The sequence below is a fragment of the Cherax quadricarinatus genome, chromosome 13 (assembly GCF_038502225.1).
Source record: "Cherax quadricarinatus isolate ZL_2023a chromosome 13, ASM3850222v1, whole genome shotgun sequence".
NCBI classification, from domain to species: domain Eukaryota; kingdom Metazoa; phylum Arthropoda; class Malacostraca; order Decapoda; family Parastacidae; genus Cherax; species Cherax quadricarinatus.
Genome location: NC_091304.1, coordinates 40,665,464 through 40,692,710, shown reverse-complemented (window position 1 = coordinate 40,692,710; position 27,247 = coordinate 40,665,464). Strand labels below are relative to the sequence as shown.

General features: G+C 38.9%; 1 protein-coding gene across 11 annotated transcripts in view; it reads right to left on the bottom strand.

Annotated features, from left to right (window-relative positions):
* LOC128688737 (retinoic acid receptor RXR-alpha-B-like) overlaps positions 1-27,247 on the bottom strand; it is a 755,147-nt gene that overhangs the window by 28,034 nt on the left and 699,866 nt on the right. The window lies entirely within an intron of this gene.

The window sequence follows — 27,247 nt, the reverse complement described above, 5'->3', positions numbered from 1 at the left end:
TGAAAGCATTGTAAAATATTGTACTAGTGCCAGCCCTTTGGTAAAGGTGAAAAAGACTAAAGAATTCATAGCAGAGTACCAAAGTGGAGGAGGAAGAAAGAGAGGAGAATGTGCCTTCTTCAGTGATTCTACGATACTAAAGCAGCATGAGTTGATAATGGCTATAGCACCAGCCAGCAATAAAGTGTGGCAAGTTGAGAGATTGATAGTAAAAGGACAGCACAAAACTTACTCATCCAATGTTATTGGAGGTATATAGGGTGAATGACAGCACCGCCACCTCTACCGCCTTCACCACCACGTAAGGCTTATGCCACCGCCACAATTCCTAACATACATTATTTTATTTTTTTTTATTAGCACACTGGCCGATTCCCACCAAGGCAGGGTGGCCCGAAAAAGAAAAACTTTCACCCCATCAGTGTCTTGCCAGAAGGGTGCTTTACACTACAACATTAACACCCCTCCTTTAGAGTGCAGGCACTGTACTTCCCTTCTCCAGGACTCAAGTCCAGCCTGCCGGTTTCCCTGAATCCCTTCATAAATGTTACTTTCTTCACATTCCAACAGCACGTCAAGTATTAAAAACCATTTGTCTCCATTCACTATCAAACACGCTCACGCATGCCCGCTGGAAGTCCAAGCCCCTCGCACACAAAACCTCCTTTACCCCCTGCCTTCCTTCCACTACAGACTGATACACTCTTGAAGTTATTCTGTTTCGCTCCATTCTCTCTACATGTCCGAACCACCTCAACAACCCTTCCTCAGCCCTCTGGACAACAGTTTTGGCAATCCTGCACCTCCTTCTAACTTCCAAATTATGAATTCTCTGCATTATATTCACACCACACTTTGCCCTCAGACATGACATCTCCACTGCCTCCAGCCTTCTCCTCGCTGCAACATTCATCACCCATGCTTCACACCCATACAGGAGCAATGGTAAAACTATACTCTCATACATTCCCCTCTTTGCCTCCAAGGACAAAGTTCTTTGTCTCCACAGACTCCTAAGTGCATCGCTCGCCCTTTTCCCCTCATCAATTCTATGATTCACCTCATCTTTCATAGACCCATCCGCTGGCACGTCCACTCCCAAATATCTGAATACATTCACTTCCTCCATACTCTCTCTTTCCAATCTGATATCCAATCTTTCATCACCTAATCTTTTTGTTATTCTCATAACCTTACTCTTTCCTGTATTCACTTTTAATTTTCTCCTTTTACATACCCTACCAAATTCATCCACCAACCTCTGCAACTTCTCTTCAGAATCTCCCAAGAGCAACTGTGACAACTCCCACTTTATGTGTGATTCTTTATCTTTTAACTCCACGCCTCTTGCCAAGACCCTCGCATTTACTTCCCTTACAACCCCGTCTATAAATATATTAAACAACTACGGTGACATCACACATCCTTGTCTAAGGCCTACTTTTACTGGGAAATAATCTCCCTCTTTCCTACATACTCTAACTTGAGACTCACTATCCTCATAAAAACTTCACTGCTTTCAGTAACCTACCACCTATACCATACACCTGCAACATCTGCCACATTGCCCCCCTATCCACCCTGTCATACGCCTTTTCCAAATCCACAAATGCCACAAAATCCCCTTTAGCCTTATCTAAATACTGTTCACTTATATGTTTCATTGTAAACACCTGGTCCACACACCCCCTACCTTTCCTAAAGCCTCCTTGTTCATCTGCTATCCTATTCTCTGTCTTACTCTTAATTCTTCAAATAATAACTCTACCATACACTTTACCAGGTATACTCAACAGACTTATCCCCCTATAATTTTTGCACTCTCTTTTGTCCCCTTTGCCTTTATACAAAGGAACTATGCATGCTCTCTGCCAATCCCTAGGTACCTTACCCTCTTCCATACATTTATTAAATAATAGCACCAACCACTCCAAAACTATATCCCCACCTGCTTTTAACATTTCTATCTTTATCCCATCAATCCCAGCTGCCTTACTCCCTTTCATTTTACCTACTGCCTCACGAACTTCCCCCACACTCACAACTGACTCTTCCTCACTCGTACAAGATGTTATTCCTCCTTGCCCTATACATGAAATCACAGCTTCCCTATCTTCATCAACATTTAACAATTCCTCAAAATACACCTACCATCCGACTTACGACCATGTTTTTTATGCCAAATTTCTGGGAATTAAACAACTATTTGTGTTGTACACAGTGTTTATCCTAAACCTTACAGTATAAAATACAATACTAACAACATAAAAAGTAAAGTAAAACATAAAATACCAAAATAAAGTCTTTACAAAAATGTTTTGTTGATATTCAGTAGTAAAGTTCGATTACGACCGGTTTCTCGGAACCGAACTTGGTCGTAAGTTGGATGGTAGGTGTATTCCCTCCACCTTCCCAATATCTCTAACTCTCCATTTAATAACTCTCCTCTCCTATTTTTAACTGACACATACGGTTTGCTGGTGGATACTGGACATCATAGGCTGGTTGTGCGGGTGGTTGTGATTGTGGTGGGCTGGTGGCTGACGCTCCGCTTTGTCCTTGAACTGCTGAGTCAGCAGCGTGGGTCCCAGCGTGGGCTGGTGAGTCACGCATGGCGGTGCCACTACCATCACCACTACCACCATCCACTGATGCCTGTGGTCTATCCATGCCAAGTGTAGCCACATCATCCTCACTATCACTACCTAAAACTGGTGTAGGGCCACGGGATGTACTCCGGGATGTTCTCTGGGATGTACTCTGTCCCCTGGGCACAGCATAGGGTACACTACCCGAGCGCATGCGGCGGCGAACATACCGATGCTTCACTGGTGAATATGATTCCTCACTATCACTACTCGAATGATCGTCGAGCGCAATAAAATCACAATCCACGTCACTATCATCATCATTACTGAAGTCAGAGGCCTGGCCACTCGAAAATATTAGTTTTCTCTTGCGTTGAGGTACAACCGACCGTGAGTCACGAGTGTTACACCAGAGGTAGAAGGTTGAGGATCGTCAGGGTTTTCTGCACTATTATCGATATCCTGGTCATTCCTTTCGGTCACTAACTGATCAAAGCCTTAGAATTCGTCTTCATTTCCACTTCCATCAGTGTCAGAACTATCAGATAGGAAGAGGAGAGTCCCAATTTTCTGGGGAGTGAGAGCTGACTTGCGACTAGGCATGGTGAACAAGGGTAACTGAGCCGGCATTCCCACAATGCTATGCGGGTGCCTAGATTTTTTGTTTATGGTGCACACCCACCACGCAGACCCATTCTCTCACATGTAGGCCTATGAGCGCTTTCGCGCTAAATTTGACGGCGCTAGAATTTTGGCATAGATCTATGGGACGGACCCTGAAAGGGTCAAAAACACTTGAAATTTTGGAGTTTCCAGTCACAATGGAGAGATGTGGTGCTTACGGAGCTCATGGAGAATGTAAACAAACAGAGTGAGGCACAGTGACCGTATTAGAAAGTCAGGTGGGGGGAGCCGTATAGAGAGTTTAGGTCATAATTTGAAATGACCGTATTTGCGGAACGCTGTAAAGCGGGGCTTTACTGTACTGAAATAGTGCTCAAAGTTAGAAACACAGTAACAGGTGAACATTTTTACCTACCCTAGTCAATAAACATGGTATTTATAAGTCCCAGCAACGTTTTGGATACACTGGAGTATATAATAATAATAATAATAATAATAAATATAATAATAATAAGTTCCCTTGAAGCTTGATGCAAGAGTGTCACTTGTCTTATCTTATCTCTTCACTCCACTGCTGACAATGATGAGCGTCGTCTTATCTAATCTTATCTCTCCGCTAATGACAGTGGTGACAGTTGATGAGCCTTTGCTTTATTTGTTTTCACTCTTGCACATAAACATGTCTGTCTGTCTACCTGTCTGCCTGTCTATCTGTCTCAAAGAGTTGCTCATGAACCATCTGGTATTACACACAATCACTATCTACAAGCACAGTATAGCACTGGATTTTTTGGGCTATCCTAGGTAATTTACACTATGTAGAATTGAATTTACGTATGTGTTCCTGTGAGATAGAGACAGAGATAGATACAGACAGATGGAGACAGAGACAGCCAATCAGCCAGCCGCCGGCTAGCCAGCTGACAAGCAAGCCTTCCAAATTTACAGTTCCAGAATAGCACTTTGTCTGGATTTTTTGGGTTATCCTAGGTAATTTACACTATGTATAATTGTATTTACGTGTGTTCCTGTGATACAGAGACAGAAATAAAGACAGTCAATCAGCCAGCCGCCAGCCAGCCTGCCGAAATTACAGTTCCAGACTTGTTTCTTTTTACTTAGGGCATAGGTTATAGGACATTCTGGCAACATGACACTTTCCTCTTAAAAAGGGAGTGTTAACACGACATGACATCAGTGAATCCTTGGTGTTTGCTGCGCTGTTTGCTCTAGCTGGTGCTCAGTTGAACTGGTGCTCCCACAAGGTACTAAATGGTCCCAGATTTTTTTAATACAGCACACACGAGGGTTAAGACCCGTTCTATGCTGACCAGGCATCTTAGGCCAGTCGTGCCAAATTTGGAGGCAGGAAAAATAAAACATAGATCTACATTTGGAGTGCTAGAGGTAAGAATGTAGATCTACATTTGGACAGTTAAGGGATTAACCCTTCAGGGTCCGTCCTGTAGATCTATGGCTTCACGTTGAGTGTCCAAACCATAGATCTATGCCAAAATTCTAGCGCCGTCAAATTTAGCGCAAAAGCGCTCATAGGCCTACATGTGAGAGAAAGGGTCTGCGTGGTGGGTGTGCGCCATAAACAAAAAATCTAGGCGCCTGCATAGCATTGTGGGAATGCCGGCTCAGTTACCCTTGTTCACCATGCCTCGTCGCAAGTCAGCTCTCACTCCCCGGAAAATTGGGACTCTCCTCTTCCTATCCGATAGTTCTGACACTGATGGAAGTGGAAATGAAGATGAATTCTATGGCTTTGATCAGTTAGTGACCGAAAGGAATGACCAGGATATGGATAATATTGCAGAAAACCCTGACGATCCTCAACCTTCTACCTCTGGTGTGGGCACTCGTGACTCACGGTCGGTTGTACTTCAACGCAAGAGAAAACTAATATTTTCGCGTGGCCAGGCCTCTGACTTCAAAAATGATGATGATAGTGACGTGGATTGTGATTTTATTGCGCTTGACAATCATTCGAGTAGTGGTAGTGAGGAATCATATTCACCAGTGAAGCGTCGGTATGTGCACCGCCACATGCGCTCCGGTAGTGTACCCTATGCTGTGCCCAGGGGACAGAGTACATCCCGGAGTACATCCCATGGCCCTACACCAGGTTTAGATAGTGATAGTGAGGATGATGTGGCTACACTTGGCATGGATAGACCACAGGCATCAGTAGATGGTGGTAGTGGTGATGGTAGTGGCACCGCCATGCGTGACTCACCAGCCCAGGCTGGGACCCACGCTGCTGACTAAGTTCAAAGACAAAGCGTAGCATCAGCCACCAGCCCACCACAACCACCCGCACAACCAGCCTATGATGTCCAGTATCCACCAGCAAACCGTATCTGGGATTGGCAGCAAAATCCCAATTTTGTTCCCAAGCCCCACCACTTTGATGACTCTCAAAGTGGAATTCTACCTACTTGTCCCCTTGGAACCACGGCCAATGAACTGGAATTCTTTGAATTATTCTTTGACCAGCCACTGATGGAAACTATTGTCAGGGAAAGTAATAAGTATTTTGAGTACACCATGGCAAATACGATCATATCACCACAGTCAAGACTACACAGGTGGAAAGAGACGACTGTTGCAGAAATGTATTTGCTTTTTGCAACAATAATGCTTATGCCTCATGTCTATAAGCATAATATAAAAGCATACTGGTCCACAGATCGGCTAATTTCTACCCCAGTCTTCAGTGAAATCATCCCAGTGAACAGGTTTATCTTACTGTTACGTACGTTGCACTTCTCTGACAAAACCAGGCCTGACAGAAGTGACAGGTTATACAAGATTAGAAATGTTTTCATGTATCTCAAACAAAAGTTCAGCATATACTTTTATCCATTCAAGAATCTTGTAATTGACGAGTCTGATTTTGTTCAAAGGTAGACTGTCATTCAAGCAGTATATACCGAGCAAGAGGAAACGCTTTGGTATAAAACTGTTTGTACTCTGTGACTGTGACAGTGGCCTCGTGTTGGATATTGTTGTATACACGGGAAGTAAAACATTGAAAGATACCAAGATGTTATTGGGTATCTCAGGTGATGTAGTGAGAAACATGATGGCACCTTATCTTGGTAAGGGGCATACATTATATACCGATAACTGGTACACAAGCCCATTATTCAGTGATTTTATGCGAATGAACAAGACAGATGTGTGTGGCACAGGGCGTTCTAATTGTAAACATATGCCAAGGCTCAACACAGGTGCTCGTGGTGATGACGTGCAGGTGTTTACTGCCAATGACATCATGGCATTACGGTGGCATGACAAACGAGATGTCACATTGTTGACAACCATTCACCGTAATGAAATGCAAGACAGTGGCAAAGTTGATCGAGTGACTAATGAACGTATTCAAAAACCAGTGACAGTGATTGATTATGCACAAAACATGCGCTTGGTTGACAAATGTGACATGCAGATTGGTTTTGTTGATTGTGTTCGTAAGAGTTACAAGTGGTACATCAAACTTTTCTTCCATCTCATGGACATTTCAATGCTCAATGCATATAATATGTACCAAATAAAGACTGGCAACAGACCACCGTATGGTGAATTTTGTTTGTCTGTTGTCAGACAACTCATAATGAAGTAACAGGTAAGAACACCTGCTATACAACAAGGTCCTCGAATTACTCAGGATATACCCAAGCGTTTGAGGAGGGAAGGTGATCATTTCATAATACAGCTTCCTTCAACTCAGAAGAAATTTGCTCAGAAGAGATGCATCGTCTGTGCACAAACAAAACGACGGCAACAAAGACGCAAAGACATTCGGTTTATGTGTGAGGAATGTAAGGTGCCTCTGTGTGTGGTGCCTTGTCTCAAGGAGTTCCACAAGCTCCAGCAGTTCTAAAACCATGTATTATACAAGATTTGTGCATGTTTATTGTAATAAACAACAGTGGTAAACAATAATATGATAATAACTTTAGTGCGGTTATTGTAATCAATACAGTGAGTTTATATATACAGTATACAGTATTGGTCTCTCAGGCCCCAAATGTTAGTAGGAAAAGAAAAGAAAAAACTACAATAACCGCTAAATAAAGTAATGCGCGTATGTGGAATTCGTCGATGTTGCCACCACCACATCATTTTTGACAAACTTCTTGGCACTGTATCTCGGTAAGTACTGATCAGAACTTTTTTTTTTGTCGTATTACCTTCACAAAAATATGCTCTTTAATTCTGTAAGAAAAAATAATTTTTTTTTTTTTCAAAATTTCTTGGACACTGGAGCACCACTTCAGATTTTGGCCTTGGACCCTGAAGGGGTTCGAAACAATAAAAAAGTAAAATACACATACAGTACACTCATTACTTACCTTAAAATATTTGTAGTGTTAATGCAGGATGAGAGATGAATATTTATTGTGGAAAAAGGAAGAAAAAGAGGAGGAAAGAATAGAAGAAGTACAAAAAAAGTTCACTGTAATGTATGAGCCAGCCGTAAGTGTACAGGAATTAATACATGTTCGTCTGTGTTTGTTTGCATTCTTGGGATCTTGTTCTCTCGTTTAATAATAATAATCACTCTGGGGCACTTGAAATACAGTGGACTCCCGCATACCGTTGGCATCACATAACGTTAAATCCGTATACCGATACATTTTATCGCTAAGATTTTGCCTCGCATACCGCTAAAAAACCCACTCAACACTATTCGTCCGAGACGTGTCAAATGTGCGGCCTGAGCCAGCCTCACATGTTCCGCCGGTGGCATTGTTTACCAGCCAGCCTCCACGGTAACATCCAAGCATACAATCGGAACATTTTGTATTATTACAGTGTTTTTGGTGATTTTATCTGCAAAATAAGTGACCATGGGCCCCAAGAAAGCTTTTAGTGCCAACCCTACAGGAATAAGGGTGAGAATTACTATAGAGATGAAGAAAGAGATCATTGCTAAGTATGAAACTGGAGTGCGTGTCTCCGAGCTGGCCAGGTTGTATAGTAAACCCCAATCAACCATCGCTACTTTTGTGTCCACGAAAACGGCAATCAAGGAAGCTGTTCTTGCCAAAGGTTCAACTGTGTTTTCGAAACAGAGATCGCAAGTGATAGAAGATGTTGAGAGACTCTTATTGGTGTGGATAAATGAAAAACAGATAGCAGGAGATAGCATCTCTCAAGTGATCATAAGTGAAAAGGCTAGGAAGTTGCATGACGATTTAATTAAAAAAATGCCTGCAACTAGTGATGATGTGAGTGAATTTAAGGCCAGCAAAGGTTGGTTTGAGAGATTTAACCCTTTGACTGTCGCAACCCCCAATCCTGAGGTGTCTCCGGGTGTTGCAAAATTTAAAAAAAAAAAAATATTTTTTCTTATGAAATGATAGAGAATCTTTTCCCGATTGTAATGACGCCAAAAAAAGAAATTTGATGGAAAACTGACGGAATTATGCTCTCGCGAAGTTAGCGACATCGGCGCTGTTTACAAATCGGCGATTTCGCCCACTTTGAGCCCTATTTTCGGCTAATTCCATTGTTCCAGTCGCCCAAACTCATAGCTATTTCTTTAGAACTCCATTTTTTCTATCGATTGAGTACAAGAAACTGCCCATTTACCGATTTCAACTACCTAATAATGTGGTCAGAAATTTGCAATTTGGCGAATTTCACGAAAACTAAAAAATATGACAATTTCAAAATAAGGTCCAGAATGAACAATGCAGACATTCCTGGCTCTAAAATAACATTTTCTTTGTTCATCAGTCATGTCTCCAGGCCCCTTTGATATTACTCTTGCTTTTTATTTTGAATTTTTATTCAAACAAAAAATAAAAGACTTACTATTATGCAGACTACTGCAATACTGTAATAATTGTATAAATAACATCAACCCATTCATGACTGCATATTAGAATGGCTAGTTGGACATTTATTGGACAATGGCATCATTTGTTTACTTTTGAACTTTGAGCTCCATTTCTAGGTTCTTTTTATAGTAAAATCAATCAAAATCACCTCTATTTCTATAATATGTTTTCCATTCTATCAAATGAGACCAAGAAAACGAGAATATAACCATAAATACTATACGAAAATACTATACGAAAAAAATCGGTCTGAGTTTTTTTTCTCATTATGCACTGCGTGCTCCAGGATTTTTTTTATATGGTGCACACTGACCACACAGACCCATTCTCTCACATGTGGACCTACCAGCTTTCTCCTGCTTGATTTGAAGCCGCTAGAATTTATGAGTATATATACGTCAAACACGGTACCTCGTAAGACGTATATATACGGCCGCAACAGTCAAAGGGTTAAGAAGCATAGTGGCATACATAGTGTGATAAAGCATGGTGAGGCTGCCAGTTCGGACCACAAAGCAGCTGAAAAATATGTGCAGGAATTCAAGGATTACATAGACAGTGAAGGACTGGAACCTGAACAAGTGTTTAATTGCGATGAAACAGGCCTGTTTTCGAAGAAAATGCCAAGCAGGACCTACATTACTCATGAGGAAAAGGCACTCCCAGGACATAAGCCTATGAAAGATAGGCTTACTCTTCTCATGTGTTCCAATGCTAGTGGTGATTGCAAAGTGAAGCCTTTATTAGTGTATCACTCTGAAACTCCCAGAGTGTTCAGGCAAAAGAATATCCTCAAGGCTAATTTGTGTGTGCTGTGAGTAAGGCATGGGTCACTAGGGACTTTTTCTATGACTGGTTACACCAAGCATTTGCCCCCAATGTGAAAAATTACCTAACTGAAAAGAAAGTAGACCTTAAGTGCCTCCTGGTGTTAGACAATGCCCCTGGTCATCCTACAGACGTGGCAGAGCGACTTTGTGGGGACATGAGCTTCATTAAGGTGAAGTTTTTGCCTCCTAATACCACTCCTCTCCTGCAGCCCATGGACCAGCAGGTTATTGCAAACTTCAAAAAACTGTACACAGAAGCTCTGTTTGAAAGGTGCTTTGTAGTGACCTCAGAAACTCAATTGACTCTAAGAGAGTTTTGGAGAGAGCACTTTAATATCCTCAATTGTGTAAACCTTATAGGTAAGGCTTGGGAGGGAGTGACTAAGAGGACCTTGCACTCTGCTTGGAAGAAACTGTGGCCAGAATGTGTAGACAAAAGGGATTTTGAAAGGTTTGAGGCTAACCCTGGGAATCCTATGCCAGTTGAGGAATCCATTGTGGCATTGGAGGTTAGTGGGGATGATGTGGAAGAGTTGGTAGAGGAGGACAATGAAGAACTAACCACTGATGAGCTGCTAGATCATCTTCATCAGCATGAGGCCAGACCTGAGGAAACTGCTTCGGAGGAGGGGAGAGAGAAATTGAAGAAGTTGCCTACTTCAAAGATTTTCATGGATGAAAATCACCCTAACACAGCTATTGCAAGCCGTGCTGGTGACTATTACACTGACAATGTTGTGAACCACTTTAGGAAAGTCATAAAGGAACGGGAGGTACAGGCCTCTTTGGACAGATATGTTGTGCGACAGAAGTCCAGAGACTCTGAAGCTGGTCCTAGTGGCATTAAAAGAAGAAGGGAAGTAACCCCGGAAAAGGACTTGACACCTCAAGTCTTAATGGAAGGGGATTCCCCTTCTAAACACTAAGACTCTCTCCTCCTCCCATCCCATCAATCATCACCAGATCTTCAATAAAGGTAAGTGTCATGTAACTGCGCATGTCTTTTTCAGTTTGTGTGTATTCAAATTAATATTTCATGTGGTAAAAAATTTTTTTTTCATACTTTGGGGTGTCTTGCACGGATTAATTTGATTGCCATTATTTCTTATGGGGAAAATTCATTCGCATAACGATAATTTCGCATAACAATGAGCTCTCAGGAACGGATTAATATTGTTATGCGGAGGTCCACTGTATATATTTCATGTACCACACCTACACAAAATATACGACATTAAAAGTGCCCCAAGAGTGATTATTAATAGTATCATTATTATTATTACCATCGACATACCTTGTTCACTGGTGTGTTTATCTGTTTGTTTACATTCTCGGCATCTCTCTCGTTTGCGATGGCATCTAAGGGTAAGTAAGGCTGAAAATCACCCTCACACAGCTTTGCAAGCTGTGCTGGTGACTATTACAATGACAATGTTGTGAACCACGTTAGACAAATCATAAAGGACCGAGAGGTACAGGCCTCTATGGACAGATATGTTGTGCGACAGAAGTCCACTGACTCTCAAGCTGGTCCTAGTGGTATTAACCCTTTCAGGGTCCGTCCCGTAGATCTACGGCTTTACGTTCAGGGTCCAAACCGTAGATCTACGCCATGAGCTCAGCTCACTCTGATAAACTGTGAGTGGTACATTTGGGCCTAGATATGAGAGAATACATCTATGTGGTATGTGTGCACCACATAAAACAGATCCTGCAGCACACTGTGTATAATGAGAGAAAAAAAATGAAATCATGATTTTTCGATTAAAACAGCAACTTTGCAGTGTTTTTTCGTATGTTTTTTATAGTTGTATTTGCGATTTCTTGGTCTCATTTGATAGAATGGAAGACATATTACAGAAATAGAGATGATTTTGATTGGTATTAGCACTGGAAATGGCTTGAAACTGAGCTCAAAGTAGCAGAAATGTTAAATTTTTGCCGATATTCAAGAGTAAACAAACGACCTCGCACGTCTAATACACATCAGCTGGTGGGTCTAATATACATTCACAAATATGGTGATGATATTTATACAATTATTACAATATTGCATAACAGTAAATCTTCTATTTTTTGGTGTGAATAAAAACTCATTATGTGAATAAAAAATCAAAATGGAATTTATTTGTAAAGCCTCAAAACATAACTAATGAACAGAGGAAATGTTAGTGCCAGGAATGCCTACATTGTTCATTCTGGGCCCTATTTTGAAATTGGAATATTTTGAACTTTGTGTTAAATTGGCCAAATTAACAATTTCCGATTACTTTATTTTGTAGTTGAAACAGTTGACTTGGCGATTTCTTGTGCTCAATCGATAGAATAGAAGTAATACTAGTGAAATAGCTAAGAATTTGGTTGATTGGAATAATGTAATTGGCCTAAAATGGGAGTCAAAGTCGGCAAAATCGCCGATTCGTAAATATCGCTGACACATCAAAATTCGCGAGAGCATAATTTCGTCAATTTTCCACCAAATTTCGTACTTTTTGTTTTATTACCTTCACAAAAAGATTCTCTACGATTTCATAAGAAAAAATAACAAATTTTTTTTTTGAAAATTCTTGGACACTGGTGCGTGACTCCAGATTTGGGCCTTGGACCCTGAAAGGGTTAAAAAAAGAAGGGAAGTAACCCTGGAAAAGGACTTGATACCTCAAGTCCTAATGGAAGGGGACTCCCCTTCTAAACAATAAGTTCGACACTCTCTCTTCCTCCCATCCCATCAATCATCACCAGATCTTCATTAAAGGTAAGTGTCATGTATTCTATTGTTAGTAGAGTACTACTTACTGTGCATGTCTTCTTCAGTTTGTGTGCATTAAACTTAATATTTCATGTGGTAAAACCTTTTTTTTTTCATGCTTTTGGGCGTCTTGCACGGATTAATTTGATTTCCATTATTTCTTATGGGGAAAATTAATTCACCTTACGATAATTTCGGCATACGATGAGCTCTCAGGAACAGATTAATATCGTATGCTGGGGGTCCACTGTATGCTGCTATGTATGATAATTTATATAACTGTATTTATGTGTACCTATACCTGAAGAGACTTACTCACCCTTAGATGCCATCGTAAACGAGAGAGACGCTGAGAACATAAACAAACAGACAAACCAGCTAATGCCTTGACAGTGAACTTCTTTCCTCTTTGAAGTGCTGCTGCATTTCCAACTCTATCTTGTAATACGGGGTGCACAATAAAGTACAGTAGGGCCCCACTTACATGGCAGGTTAGGTTCCAGGCTACCACCGTAAAGTGGAACGCCCTTTTTTTCCCCTTATAAATGCATACAAATACTAGATAACAAGTTTACACTAATATATTAAGTTAACAACAGAACTAGGCATCAAAAAACAATAAAAAAGTACAATACACACAATGAAATCAAAGAAACAGGTTTGCTAGGAAAACAAGGTAGAAAACACAGTATTATGATCAGACTTCATTCATATGATAAAAGAAAGGACTTAATTAAATCAGCAATTACAATGAAAAATGGAGTGTACATCAACGAGTGTCTAACGAGAAAACGTCAAAACCTTCTGTTCAGGTTGAGAAAGCTTAAACAGGAAAACAAAATACATCAGTGTTTCACTCGAGATGGAAAAATACAATACAGTGGACCCCAGCTTAACGATCACCTCCCAATGCGACCAATTATGTAAGTGTATTTATGTAAGTGCGTTTGTACGTGTATGTTTGGGGTTCTGAAATGGACTAACCTACTTCACAATATTCCTTATGGGAACAAATTCGGTCAGTACTGGCACCTGAACATATTTCTGGAATGAAAAAATATCGTTAACCGGGGGTCCACTGTATACCATCTCAAATAAACATTATTTCTCTACCTTCCTTAAAAAAGCTGACATTTCTGTAACAGACTAGATAAGTGTCCTTAACACATATGTCATAAGTGTACATTACTATTACATTATTGTGCATTATTATTTTTTTTCTTTTACTAGCTAATACCAGCTACCTCAAATACTTTTTACTTCTTTTTAATTGCTATTAATTCCTCAATTTTGTGTTGCAAGTCAAATCTTACCCCAAATTAATGTTATTCATGGTTGCTACTTGTCCATTTAATTTTGTTTACCACTACTTTTTTTTATTCCCTTTTATATTGTGTGTGCAATTAGTGTATATTCCAATTACATTATTGTGCGAGTCCCAAAACCTCATATTTTTTTTACTTTTTATTGTGCAATTAATTGCTCAACTTATTATATATTACAAATCAGATCTTACTCCCAAATCAATATTATATCATAGTGACTATCTGTCCATTGAACTTTGTTTACCATTACTTAATTTAGCCCCTTATATAACTACCTTAGTTTATATATTTGCAATTGTTAAAATGATCAAGGTGCTAAAGTGTAATAAGTTCACTATTTTGCCTTTATATTCCCAAGCTCATTTATTTGATTACCACAACTTACAATGGGGTCGAAGAGGTATGGGGTAGGTTTAAAAATAGAGTGTTAGAGTGTTCAGCAGAAGTTTGTGGTTACAAGAAAGTGGGTGCGGGAGGGAAGAGGAGCGATTGGTGGAATGATGATGTAAAGTGAGTAGTAAGGGAGAAAAAGTTAGCATATGAGAAGTTTTTACAAAGTAGAAGTGATGCAAGGAGGGAAGAGTATATGGAGAGAAAGAGAGAGGTTAAGAGAGTGGTGAAGCAATGTAAAAAGAGTGCAAATGAGAGAGTGGGTGAGATGTTATCAACGAATTTTGTTGAAAATAAGAAAAAGTTTTGGAGTGAGATTAACAAGTTAAGGAAGCCTAGAGAACAAATGGATTTGTCAGTTAATAATAGGAGAGGAGAGGTATTGGGAATATTTTGAGGAATTGTTAAATGTTGATGAAGATAGGGAAGCTGTGATTTCGTGTATAGGGCAAGGAGGAATAACATCTTGTAGGAGTGAGGAAGAGCCAGTTGGTAAAATGAAAGGGGGTAAGGCAGCCGGGATTGATGGGATAAAGATAGAAATGTTAAAAGCAGGTGGGGATATAGTTTTGGAGTGGTTGGTGCAATTATTTAATAAATGTATGGAAGAGGGTAAGGTACCTAGGGATTGGCAGAGAGCATGCATAGTTCCTTTGTATAAAGGCAAAGGGGAGTGCAAAAATTATAGGGGGATAAGTCTGTTGAGTATACCTGGTAAAGTGTATGGTAGAGTTATTATTGAAAGAATTAAGAGTAAGACAGAGAATAGGACAGCAGATGAACAAGGAGGCTTTAGGAAAGATAGGGGATGTGTGGACCAGGTGTTTACAGTGAAACATATAAGTGAACAGTATTTAGATAAGGCTAAAGAGGTCTTTGTGGCATTTATGGATTTGGAAAAGGCATATGACAGGGTGGATAGGGGGCAATGTGGCAGATGTTGCAGGTGTATGGTGTAGGAGGTAGGTTACTGAAAGCAGTGAAGAGTTTTTACGAGGATAGTGAGGCTCAAGTTAGAGTATGTAGGAAAGAGGGAAATTATTTCCCAGTAAAAGTAGGCCTTAGACAAGGATGTGTGATGTCACCGTGGTTGTTTAATATATTTATAGATGGGGTTGTAAGAGAAGTAAATGCGAGGGTCTTGGCAAGAGGCGTGGAGTTAAAAGATAAAGAATCACACATAAATTGGAAGTTGACACTGTGCTCTTGGGAGATTCTGAAGAGAAGTTGCAGAGATTGGTGGATGAATTTGGTAGGGTGTGCAAAAGTAGAAAATTAGAAGTGAATACAGGAAAGAGTAAGGTTATGAGGATAACAAAAAGATTAGGTGATGAAAGATTGGATATCAGATTGGAGGGAGAGAGTATGGAGGAGGTGAATGTATTCAGATATCTGGGAGTGGACGTGTCAGCGGATGAGTCTATGAAAGATGAGGTGAATGATAGAATTGATGAGGGGTGAGTGGTGCACTTAGGAGTCTGTGGAGACAAAGAACTTTGTCCTTGGAGGCAAAGAGGGGAATGTATGAGAGTACAGTTTTACCAACACTCTTATATGGGTGATGAATGTTGCAGTGGAGATGTCATGTCTGAGGGCAATGTGTGGTGTGAATATAATGCAGAGAATTCGTAGTTTGGAAGTTAGGAGGAGGTGCGGGATTACCAAAACTGTTGTCCAGAGGGCTGAGGAAGGGTTGTTGAGGTGGTTCGGACATGTAGAGAGAATGGAGCGAAACAGTCTGTAGTGGAAGGAAGGAGGGGTCGGCCTAGGAAAGGTTGGAGGGAGGGGGTAAAGGAGGTTTTGTGTGCGAGGGGCTTGGACTTCCAGCAGGCATGCATGAGTGTGTTTGATAGGAGTGAATGGAGACAAATGGTTTTTAATACTTGACGTGCTGTTGGAGTGTGAGCAAAGTAACATTTATGAAGGGGTTCAGGGAAACCGGCAGGCTGGACTTGAGTCCTGGAGATGGGAAGTACAGTGCCTGCACTCTGAAGGATGAGTGTTAATGTTGCAGTTTAAAAACTGTAGTGTAAAGCACCCTTCTGGCAAGACAGTGGTGGAGTGAATGATGGTGAAAGTTTTTCTTTTTCGGGCCACCCTGCCTTGGTGGGAATCGGCCAGTGTGATAATAAAAATAAATAACTTACATTAGTCCTTTTTATATTGTCTCCTTTAACTTTAAAGAAGTACCTACAATTATATTCCCAAGCTCCTTTATTTGCTCACCAAAAATTATTTTAGTCCCTTTTATATTGTCTCCTTTATTTTAGCTTTAAAAAACTACCTTGGCTCATATTTTTACATTTGTTAAAATAATTCAGGTGCTATTTCTTAGCTTTAGAATATTTACTTTGTCTTATACTTAACTCTAACTATAGATTCACTATAAATCTTATGATAACAAGCATTGATCCTGATACCAACCTCTTATTGAATGACTTAAATGAATCAAACAGTAACTGTAATTACTACACAGCAGAACAATCAAAGGCACTTCTCAGAGCCAACAACATAACTGTCTTTAACTACAATATCAGATCTTTAAGCAAACATTACGATGACCTCATAGCATTACTAAATTCCCTGCATGCCAGTATATCCATCATTACTCTCACCAAAACCTGATACTACAGATGTCTATGCCATTCCTGGTTACACAGCCATACACAACTGTAGGCCAGATCAACAAGGGGGTGGCACAGCTGTATACTACCCAGACCAACTAGAATGTATCACTAATACTTGCACAAGGGATGAACATGAGGAATATATAATAGCTAAATTCAAATCTAAAAACCTACAAAAACCTCTCACAGTGATAAACATCTGCAGAGTACCACAGTCAAACATTAGCCGTTTTAGTGAAAACCTAGGAAGTATGATAACTGATGCACGCATGAATAAAGATCACTTAATACTCTCAGGTAACTTCAATATAAATCTCATGCAAGACCAGGACCCACACGTTACTGAATTCACAAACACTATGAGTAACTGCTTGTTTCTACCAACAGTAACAAAACCTACAAGAGTTACAGAGACTAGTGTTTCCCTACTAGACCAACACCATATCCCCTTTAAAATCAGGCATAATCATAGATAATACCACAGACACTACCCTACCTTCCTCATAACTAATCTAGGCAAATTACCCAGACATTACTAAAGTCACTTTCAGACTTCACAATGAGGCAGCCATTAATAACTTCACAACAACAGTGACTGGCACACTGAGCTAGAAATCTATACAGATATTGACGAATGTATTAATAATTTTCTAAAAAAGACCCAATACCTCTAAGCTAAGAGACTGAACAGTCCCTGGCTAACACCCAGCATCCTCAAATCCAAAGCACCAATATGAAAAACAGTACAGAATGGGTCACATAACCAGAGATCAAACAAAACGTTACTCGTCAATCCTAACCAGCCTGATAAGAAGGGCTAAAAAATTGTATTATAAAAACAGATTATCCAACTTAAAAGGTGATATAAAAAAGACCTGGAAAACCCTATCAGAAATTCTAGGAACAAAAAAGATATCATGAAATAGTGCAATTGAACTAACAAAACCAGATGAACCCCAACTCATACCAACTGAAACAGCAAACAGACTCAATGAATTCTCCACCATACGAAAAAACCTTGCCAATAAAATCCTAAGCTCAAATACCCCACCCAATGACTACCTCACTGGCAACTACCTGAACACACTGTTCCTAGCTCCGACTAACCCAACAGAAGTCTCCCTTATTATCAACAAACTAAAAAACAAGACAGGCAATTTAAATACCTTACCACCCTTTATATACAAAAAAAGCGTCGCAAGTGCTGTCACCAATCATTGCAACACTCTTCAACAAATCCATCGAATCCTCTACCTTCCCTACAGTTCTCAAAATAGTGAGGGTCAACCCGATCCATAAAGGAGGAGACCAAATAGACTTGGATAACTTTAGGCCAATATCCAACTTACACCCTCTCTCTAAAATCTTCGAAAAATTAAGTCATAAGAGAATCTACTCCTACCTCATCTCCCACAACATACTCAACCCCTGTCAGTTTGAGTTCAGGCCTAATACAAATATGAATGATGCTATTATACACATGCTAGAACAAATATACACTGCACTAGAGAAAAAAGAATTCCCACTGGGGATCTTCATTGATTTACGTAAAGCTTTTGATACAGTTGACCATGACTTGCTCCACACAAAATTGTCGCACTATGGTATAAGAAGGCACTCCCTCAACTACCTAAAGTCATACCTCAGCAACAGAAGCCAATATGTGTACACAAATGGAGCAAACACCTCCACACAGCCAATTACAGTTGGTGTCCCACAGGGAAGTGTCCTTGGCCCTCTTCTCTTTCTCATTTACATAAATGACCTACCAAATGCATCGCAACTACTCAAACCCACACTATTTGCAGATGACACTACATACGTCTTCTCTCACCCGAGCCCAGTCATGCTAGCCAAAGTACTGTGAATACCGAATTACAGAAAATATCTACCTGGATGAGGACTAACAGACTTACTCTCAACACTGACAAAACCTACTTCATTCAGTTTGGTAACAGAGCTACAGATGTCCCTCTTAACATAATGACAAACGGATCACCTATCACAAAGCTCACAGAGGGAAAATTCTTAGGAATGCACCTTGATAATAGACTCAAATTTCCAAGAAAATTTCCAAGACCATAGGCATACTATCGAAGATACGGTACTATGTTCCACAGTCAGCCCTCCTGGCCCTATATCATTCACTTATTTACCCCTATCTCACCTATGGAATTTGCACATGGGGCTCAACAACAATAAACCATCTCAGACCATTAATTACCCAACAAAAGGCTGCAGTCCAAATGATGATAAATTCCCACTACAGGCAGCACACTCCACCAATATTCAAAACTCTAAACCTACTCACCATACAAAACATCCATACTTATTACTGTACCTACTACATACATAGAACACTTAACTTGGATATAAACCTTCCCCTCAAACGTCTCCTTACCAACCTCAACAGAACACATTACCATAACACAAGTCACAGATCACTCTTTGATGTTCCTCGTGTCCATCTCACACTATGCAAAAAACTCAACACACATAAAAGGCCCAAAAATTTGGAATTCATTACCTGTGAATATAAAAGAAACACTGTCGGTTTATAAATTCAAGTCTACTTAAAAATCACTTACTTACCCACAACTAAATAAATACTGAATAATTGTATCTCATAAATGTTTAACCTGTGACCCAATCAAACTTTGTTAGTTTTAATTACATTACCTAACAGAATACTCCATTCTACTGAATGAACAGCAACACAGTAAATGACCATATGACCTGTCTTTGAAATATTCATTTGTGCTTAATTGTTATCTGTTTACAATAATGTTTGTTTACCACTGAATATATCATTGCTTAGTTTAATCTTAAGTTAATTTTAAACCTGCCCATAATGCTCTGCATACAAGGGGCTTTGGCATGTTACACTTAACCACTGTATTTTTTTGTACTTCAATGTATCATGTTCAAATAAATAAATAAATAAATAAATAGTGCACTCATTACTTACCTTAAAATATTTATAGTCTTAATCTAGGGTGAGATGAGTAGTATTTATTGTAAGAAATCAAGTGTGGCATGTATGGTAGTCAGCCGGGCTACCATACCAGGCCATTCCACCCACACATATATTCTATGATATTTAAGCATCCCAGAGCGATAAAATGCATATACAGTTCACTCATTACTTACCTTAAAATATTTGTAGTCTTAATGTAGGGTCAGGGGTGAGTAAACAAGATAAAACGAATAAATGAGAGAGAGAGAGAGAGAATGAGTATATGAAGGAGGACAGGTCCAGAGTTATGTAAACAAACCAGGCAAATGTAAGTTTTGTAAACAAAGTGTACACATCTGGTTTGTGTACAAGTTGTCTGTACATTGATATGGTAGAATAAATAAGGAACACTCCCATTCTCATGTAACACCATTTTTAGAAGAAATGATGCTCTGAGTGAAGGCAATGGAAATAAGTCACTCTGCCTGACTTTTTTGGGTTATCCTACGTTCTCTACACATATGCTGTTATGTAGGATAATCTATGTAACTGTATTTGTGTATACCTGAATAAACTTACATACATACGAAAGGAATAATTTTCTACAGTTACCCCCAGTAACACATTTTCTCTTATGTTAGACAAGAGAAAATGTTATTCTTGCTGTCACTTGTGCAAGTTATCTGGCTACCACATCTCATATTTATGTTTATTTATTCTATTGTGGGGTGTATTTATCATCTTTATATGTTATGCATCGTGTTTATTGTATAATTTTGAAAAAAATATCATAGACGGATTAATGAAAATGTGTATATTAACGTAATATACGACATTTATAGGAGACTCGGTGATTATTATTATCATTACTAATATGACGTCTCGAGATATAAGACACTCTTACTGATTTTAATGTGTACCTACACGCCAGCACAGTATGTAAGTTTTTTAGGTACAGGTATACATAAGTATAATTATCTGAGTACAGGTACCATCCATCTTACGACCAAGCTTGGTTCCGACCAACCGGTCATAAGTCAAAATGGACGTAAGTCGAACCTTTGAAAATTGCCGACATACTGGGTAGAGCATAATGTCAAATGTTTCGTATATAAACTACCTACGTTATACTGTAATGTAATGTACAATCATTATTTCATTCTTTTTACCATAATTTACTTTTATTGTTATATTTTAATTATTTATGTACTGTATACATGTGTAATGTATACTACATGGTAGTGAACTGTATTGTAAATTTTACATCGCATACAGTATCATATGTTACTGTTATCTTTATGTATTGTCGGCACAGTGGAATGGGAGAATACCACTGGTAGTGTCATCCTGCCAGAATGTAGTATAACCTATACCCTAAGTAAAGAGAAACAAGTCTGGAACATGTGTAATACGTATCTGGCTGGCTGGCTGGGTGGGTGGTTGGCTGACTGACTGGCTGTTTGAATGTGGCTCTCTCTCTCTCTCTCTCTCTCTCTCACAGGTACACATAAGTAAAGTTATCATACATAGTATAAATTACCTAGGATAACCCCAAAAATCCAGACAAAGTGCAGTGGATCTGTGCTCCAGTGCCCTAAATTAATAATAATATTAATAATAATATTATTATTAAACTATAATATAATAATCGTGTCCGCTCATTACTTACCTTAAAATATCTGTAGTCTTAACCCTTTCAGGGTCCCCAGGCCCTCTCCGAGACTTGTTCTCAGGGTCCCCAAATTTAAAAAAAAAAAAAAAAAAATTTCTTATAAAAAGATAGAGAATCTTTTCATGATCACAATGACACCAAAAGTATGAAATTTGATGGAAAACTTACGGAATTATGCTCTCGCAAAGTTAGCGGTCTTGACGATGTTAACGCATCAGCGATTTTGCCCACTTTGAGCCCTATTTTCGGCCAATTCCAGTGTACTAGTCGACAAAAATCATAACTATTTTGCTAGAACTCCATTTTTTCTATCAAATGAGTACAAGAAACCACCCATTTACCAATTTCAACTATCCAATAAAGTGGTCAGAATTTAGCAATTTTGCCAATTTCACACAAATTTCAAGAGATGCCAATTTCCGAAAAGGGTCCAGAAATGCTTCTCGTTGTGTAAAGCACCTACACAGTACATTGTCCATTAACCCTTTCAGGGTTTCGGCCACACTAGTATGGCTTACGCCCCAGGGTTTTTGACATACTAGTACACCTAAATTCCAGCGCCCTCAAATCTAGTGAGAGAAAGCTGGTAGGCCTACATATCAAAGAATGGGTCTATGTGGTCAGTGTGCACAGCATAAAAAAAAATCCTGCAGCACACAGTGCGTAATGAGAGAAAAAAAACTTTGACCGAGTTTTCGGATTAAAAAAGCGACTTTGCACTGTATTTTCATATGGTATTTATTGTTGTATTCTAGTTTTCCTGGTCTCATTTTATAGAATGGAAGACATATTACAGAAATTAAGATGATTTTGACTGGTTTTACAATGAAAAGTACCTTGAAATTGAGCTCAAAGTAGCAGAAAAGTTTGATTTTTACCGAACTTCAAAAGTAAACAAATCATGCCAAGCGTCCAATACACGTCAACTGGTGAGTCTAATATTCTTTCACAAGTGCGCTGATATTATTTATACCAATTCTACACTAATGCAGTAGTCTGCGTAATAGTAAACCTTCTATTTTTTATAAAAATAAAAAATTCAAAGTGGAAAGCCAAAGAAATATAAGAGGGGTCTGGGGATGTGATTAACAAACAGAGAACTTGTTATTTTAGTGCCAGGAATGTCTTTCTTGTTTATTCTGGACCCTATTCAGAAATTGCCATCTTTTGAATTTTGTGTGAAATTGGCAAAATTGCTAAATTTTGACCACTTTACTGAATAGTTGAAATCGGTAAATGGGTGGTTTCTTGTGCTCATTCGATAGAAAAAATGGAGTTCTAGCGAAATAGTTATGATTTTTGTTGACTAGTACACTGGAATTGGCCGAAAATAGGGTTCAAAATGGGCAAAATCGCCAATGCGTAAACATCGTCGAGACCGCTAACTTCGTGAGAGCATAATTCCGTAAGTTTTCCATCAAATTTCATACTTTTGGCGTCATTATGATCGGGAAAAGATTCTCTATCTTTTCATAAGAAATTTTTTTTTTTTTTTTTAAATTTGGGGACCCTGAGAACAAGTCTCGGAGAGGGCCTGAGGACCCTGAAAGGGTTAAAGATAAGGTGGCTTTGAAGCCACTGTCGGCTGCTATGAGCTCAGTCTCATTGCCTATTGCAATTGATCTAATATGACATAATAAACAATATAAATAACACAAAACATGTTAAATATTCTAGAATAAATAATATTTGGCATAATACCGAGCAGTTCGACGGAGATATGAAGAGGATACGAGATACAAGTACCATTCTCCTAGCCCTGTCTTGGGGGCTTATGTTAGAGAAAACGGAATGTAGCACAGGGCTAACTGTGATATACGCTCGTACTGCACCATAAACCTGGAACAAAAAAGCTATTTTCTCTATATAGATTACCACACATAGCAGCATATGTGTAGAGAACCTAGGATAACCAAAAAAAAGTCAGACAACATGGCTTATTTCTAGTACCTGGCTTGGGTTAGCCATATACGATTTTTGGTAAATATTTGATTCCCAGCCACGGTAGAAGCACTGGGCGTTTCCTTACACCTGTTGTCTATGTTCACCCATCAGTAAATGGGTACCTGAGTGTTAGTCAACTGGTGTGGGTGTTATCCTGGGACACTGACCTAATTTGCTTGAAATACTCGCCATAACAAGCGGCTTTCTATATAGTAGTATGTCACTGATGTCAGCTATGTCTGTATCCCATGTACATGTACGTGAAGTAAATTATTATTATTATTATTAGTTATTTTCTCATTTGTTTGTTGGGTTATCTTATTGAAACTTGGGCAATGTATGATGGAAAGATACTTCTTAATGTACACTAAAAATGAAAGAAATCAGACCATAAATAGCGAAGTTCACTTCTCAGCAATTAGAGGCCGCTTAGCAGTGTATGTATTTTTGTATGGTTTTTATGGTTATATTCTCGTTTTTTTGGTCTCATTTGATAGAATGGAAGATATATTACAGAAATAGATATGATTTTGATTGCTTACATGACAAACAGTACCTTAAAATTGCACTCACAGTAGCAGAAAAGTCCAAATTCCAATACGCAGTCAAGAATGGGTTGACATTATTTATGCAATTACAATAATACAGCTGTCTGCATAACAGTAAATCTTCTGTTTTTTTGTGTGAATAAAAATTCCAAATGGTAAGCAAGAGTAATATAAGAGGGGTCTGGAGCCATTATTAATGAACAGAGAAAATGTTATTTTAGTGTCAGGAATGTCTGCATTGTCTATTCTGGACCCTATTTTGAAATTGGCATCTGTGAAATTGGCCAAACTGCCAATTTCTGACCACTTTATTGGGTAGTTGAAATAGGTGAATGGGCGGTTTCTTGTACTCAGTCGACAGACTAGAAGTAAGTTTATTCAGGTACTATACACAAATACAGTTACAAAGATTATCATACATAGCAGCGTATGTATAGAGAACCTAGGATAACCAAAAAAAGTCAAAGTGACTCATTTCCAGTACCTGGCTTGGGCTTGCCATGATTTTTGGTAAATATTGTTTTTTTCTCAGTTGTTTGTTGGGCTATCTCACTGAAACTTGGGCAATGTATGATGGAAAGATGCTTCTTAACGTACACCAAAAATAAAAAAGATGGACGATAAATAAGGGAGTTCACTTCTCAGCTATTAGCCGCCTCTTTGTGGTATATTTTCGTATGGTTTTTATGGTTGTATTCTCGTTTCTTTTTGGTGTCATTTGATAGAATGGAAGAAATATTACAGAAATAGACATGATTTTGATTGCTTTCATGATGAAAAGTACCTTGAAATTGAGCTCAAAGTAGCGTAAATATTTGATTTTTGCTGATGTTCAATGAACTTTGTGTAAGTCAAGTTGGTTAATTTTATTAAGTGTATTCTAACCTAACCACTCTGTAATCCAGCAAACTCAGTAATCTGGCACACTACAGGTCCCAATGATGCCGGATTTGTGATGGAGGACCTGTACTTGCAAAGAAATAAATAAATTTGAATTTGCTTATCACAGTTGATCTAATATGACATAATAGACACTATAAATAACATAAAAACATGTTAAGTACTCCAGAATGAATAATATTTAGCATAATACCAAGTAGTTCGAAGGAAGTATGAAGAGGATGCTAGGCATACTATCGAAGATGTGGTACTATGTTCCACAATCAGCTCTCCTGGCCCTATATCACTCACTCATTTACCCCTATCTCACCTATGGAATTTGTGCATGGGGCTCAACAACAATAAATCATCTTGGACCATTAACTACCCAACAAAAGGCTGCAGTCAGAATGATAACAAACTCCCACTACAGGCAGCACACTCCACCAATATTCAAAACTCTCTAAACTTACTCACCGTACAAAACATCCATACTAATTATTGTGCCTACTACATACGTAGAACACTAAACTCAGATATAAACCCTCCCCTCAAACTTCTCCTTACCAACCTCAACAGAACACATGACCATAACACAAAGCACAGATCACTCTTTGATGTTCCCAGTGTCCATCTCACACTATGTAAAAACTCAATGCACATAAAAGGCCCAAAAATCTGGAATTCATTACCTGTGAATATAAAAGAAACTGTCTGTTTATCAATTCAACACTCTTCTTAAAAACCACTTACTCAATCACAACTAAATAAATACTGAATAACTGTATCTCATAAATGTATAACATGTGACCCTATCAAACTATGTTTTTTTAATTACATTACCTAATAGAATACTCTTCTTGAATGCACAGTAACTCATCTAATGACCACATGACCTGTTTCTGCACTACAAATCATTGATTTTACTCGATTTGATTGGATTAATAAATTGTATGACTTCATATAGTATATTGATCATTCTGTTATATTATAAATTATTATACTACAAATTTGTAAAACTCTAATGCTTCTTATTTGAAATACTCATTTGTACTTCTTGTTGTAATTTGTTTACTGTAATTTTTACCACTGAATATATCATTGCTTAGTTAATCTTAAGTTAATTTTAAGCCTGCCCATAATGTTCTGCATACAAGGGGCTTTTGGCATGTACACTCAAATACTATATTTCCTTGTACAACTTGTATCATGTCCAAATAAAATAAAATAAATACAAGTGCCATTCTCCTATCCCTGTCTTGGGGCTTATATTAAAGAAAAAGGAGTACAGCACAGGGCTAACTGTGATATACACTCATACTGCACCATAAAACTGAAACAAAAAAGCTGTTTTCTCTACATTGATCATCACACATAGCAGCATATGTGTAGAGAACCTAGGATAACCCAAAAAAAAGTCAGTGATTTATTTCTAGTACCTAGCTTGGGCTAGCCATATATGATTTTTGGTAAATATTCGATTCCCAGCCAGGGTAGAAACATTGGGCATGTTTCTTTACACCTGTTGTCTATGTTCACCCATCAGTAAATGGGTACCTGGGTGTTAGTGGACTGGTATGGGTCTTATCCTGGGACACTGACTTAATTTGCCTGAAATGCTTAGCATAACAAGGGGCTTTCTAATATAGTACATGTAGTAGGTCACTGATGTCAGCTACACTTGAATACCATGTACATGTACTTGTAGTAAATAAAGATATTATTATTATTATTATTATTAATATTATATTATAATAATTTTTTTTTTCTCTTAGTTGTTTGTTGGACTATCTTATTGAAACTTGGGCAATGAATGATGGAAAGATGCCCGGCAGCGGCAGCAGCGACCTCCAAGCTCCGTACTTTTCTCCAACTATCAGAGCTACCAATGCTCCTATGATGACCTAGTTACAAGCAAAACTGCACTACCCAACATAGCACCCAGAATGACCAAAGATTACCAACAGTGAAACCTACAAATCGAAAATAATAGAGATCAAAGGAAGACTGCCCACAAACCGAAAGCAACACCCCGCTGCCAGCCGAACAACGTAACCCTAAGCTTTGTATAACTACAACTTCTTCTTAACTACAACAATTCCTGTAGTATTATGAGGCGCAATCTAAGAGGAAACAGCACCAAGGCCAGCAAGAAAACACCGAAAAATCAACTATTCAACAAGTGTAGCCAGGAGGACGCCGGCCCAGCAACCACCCCACTCACCACCACTCAAGGCGACACCACAACAATAACAAC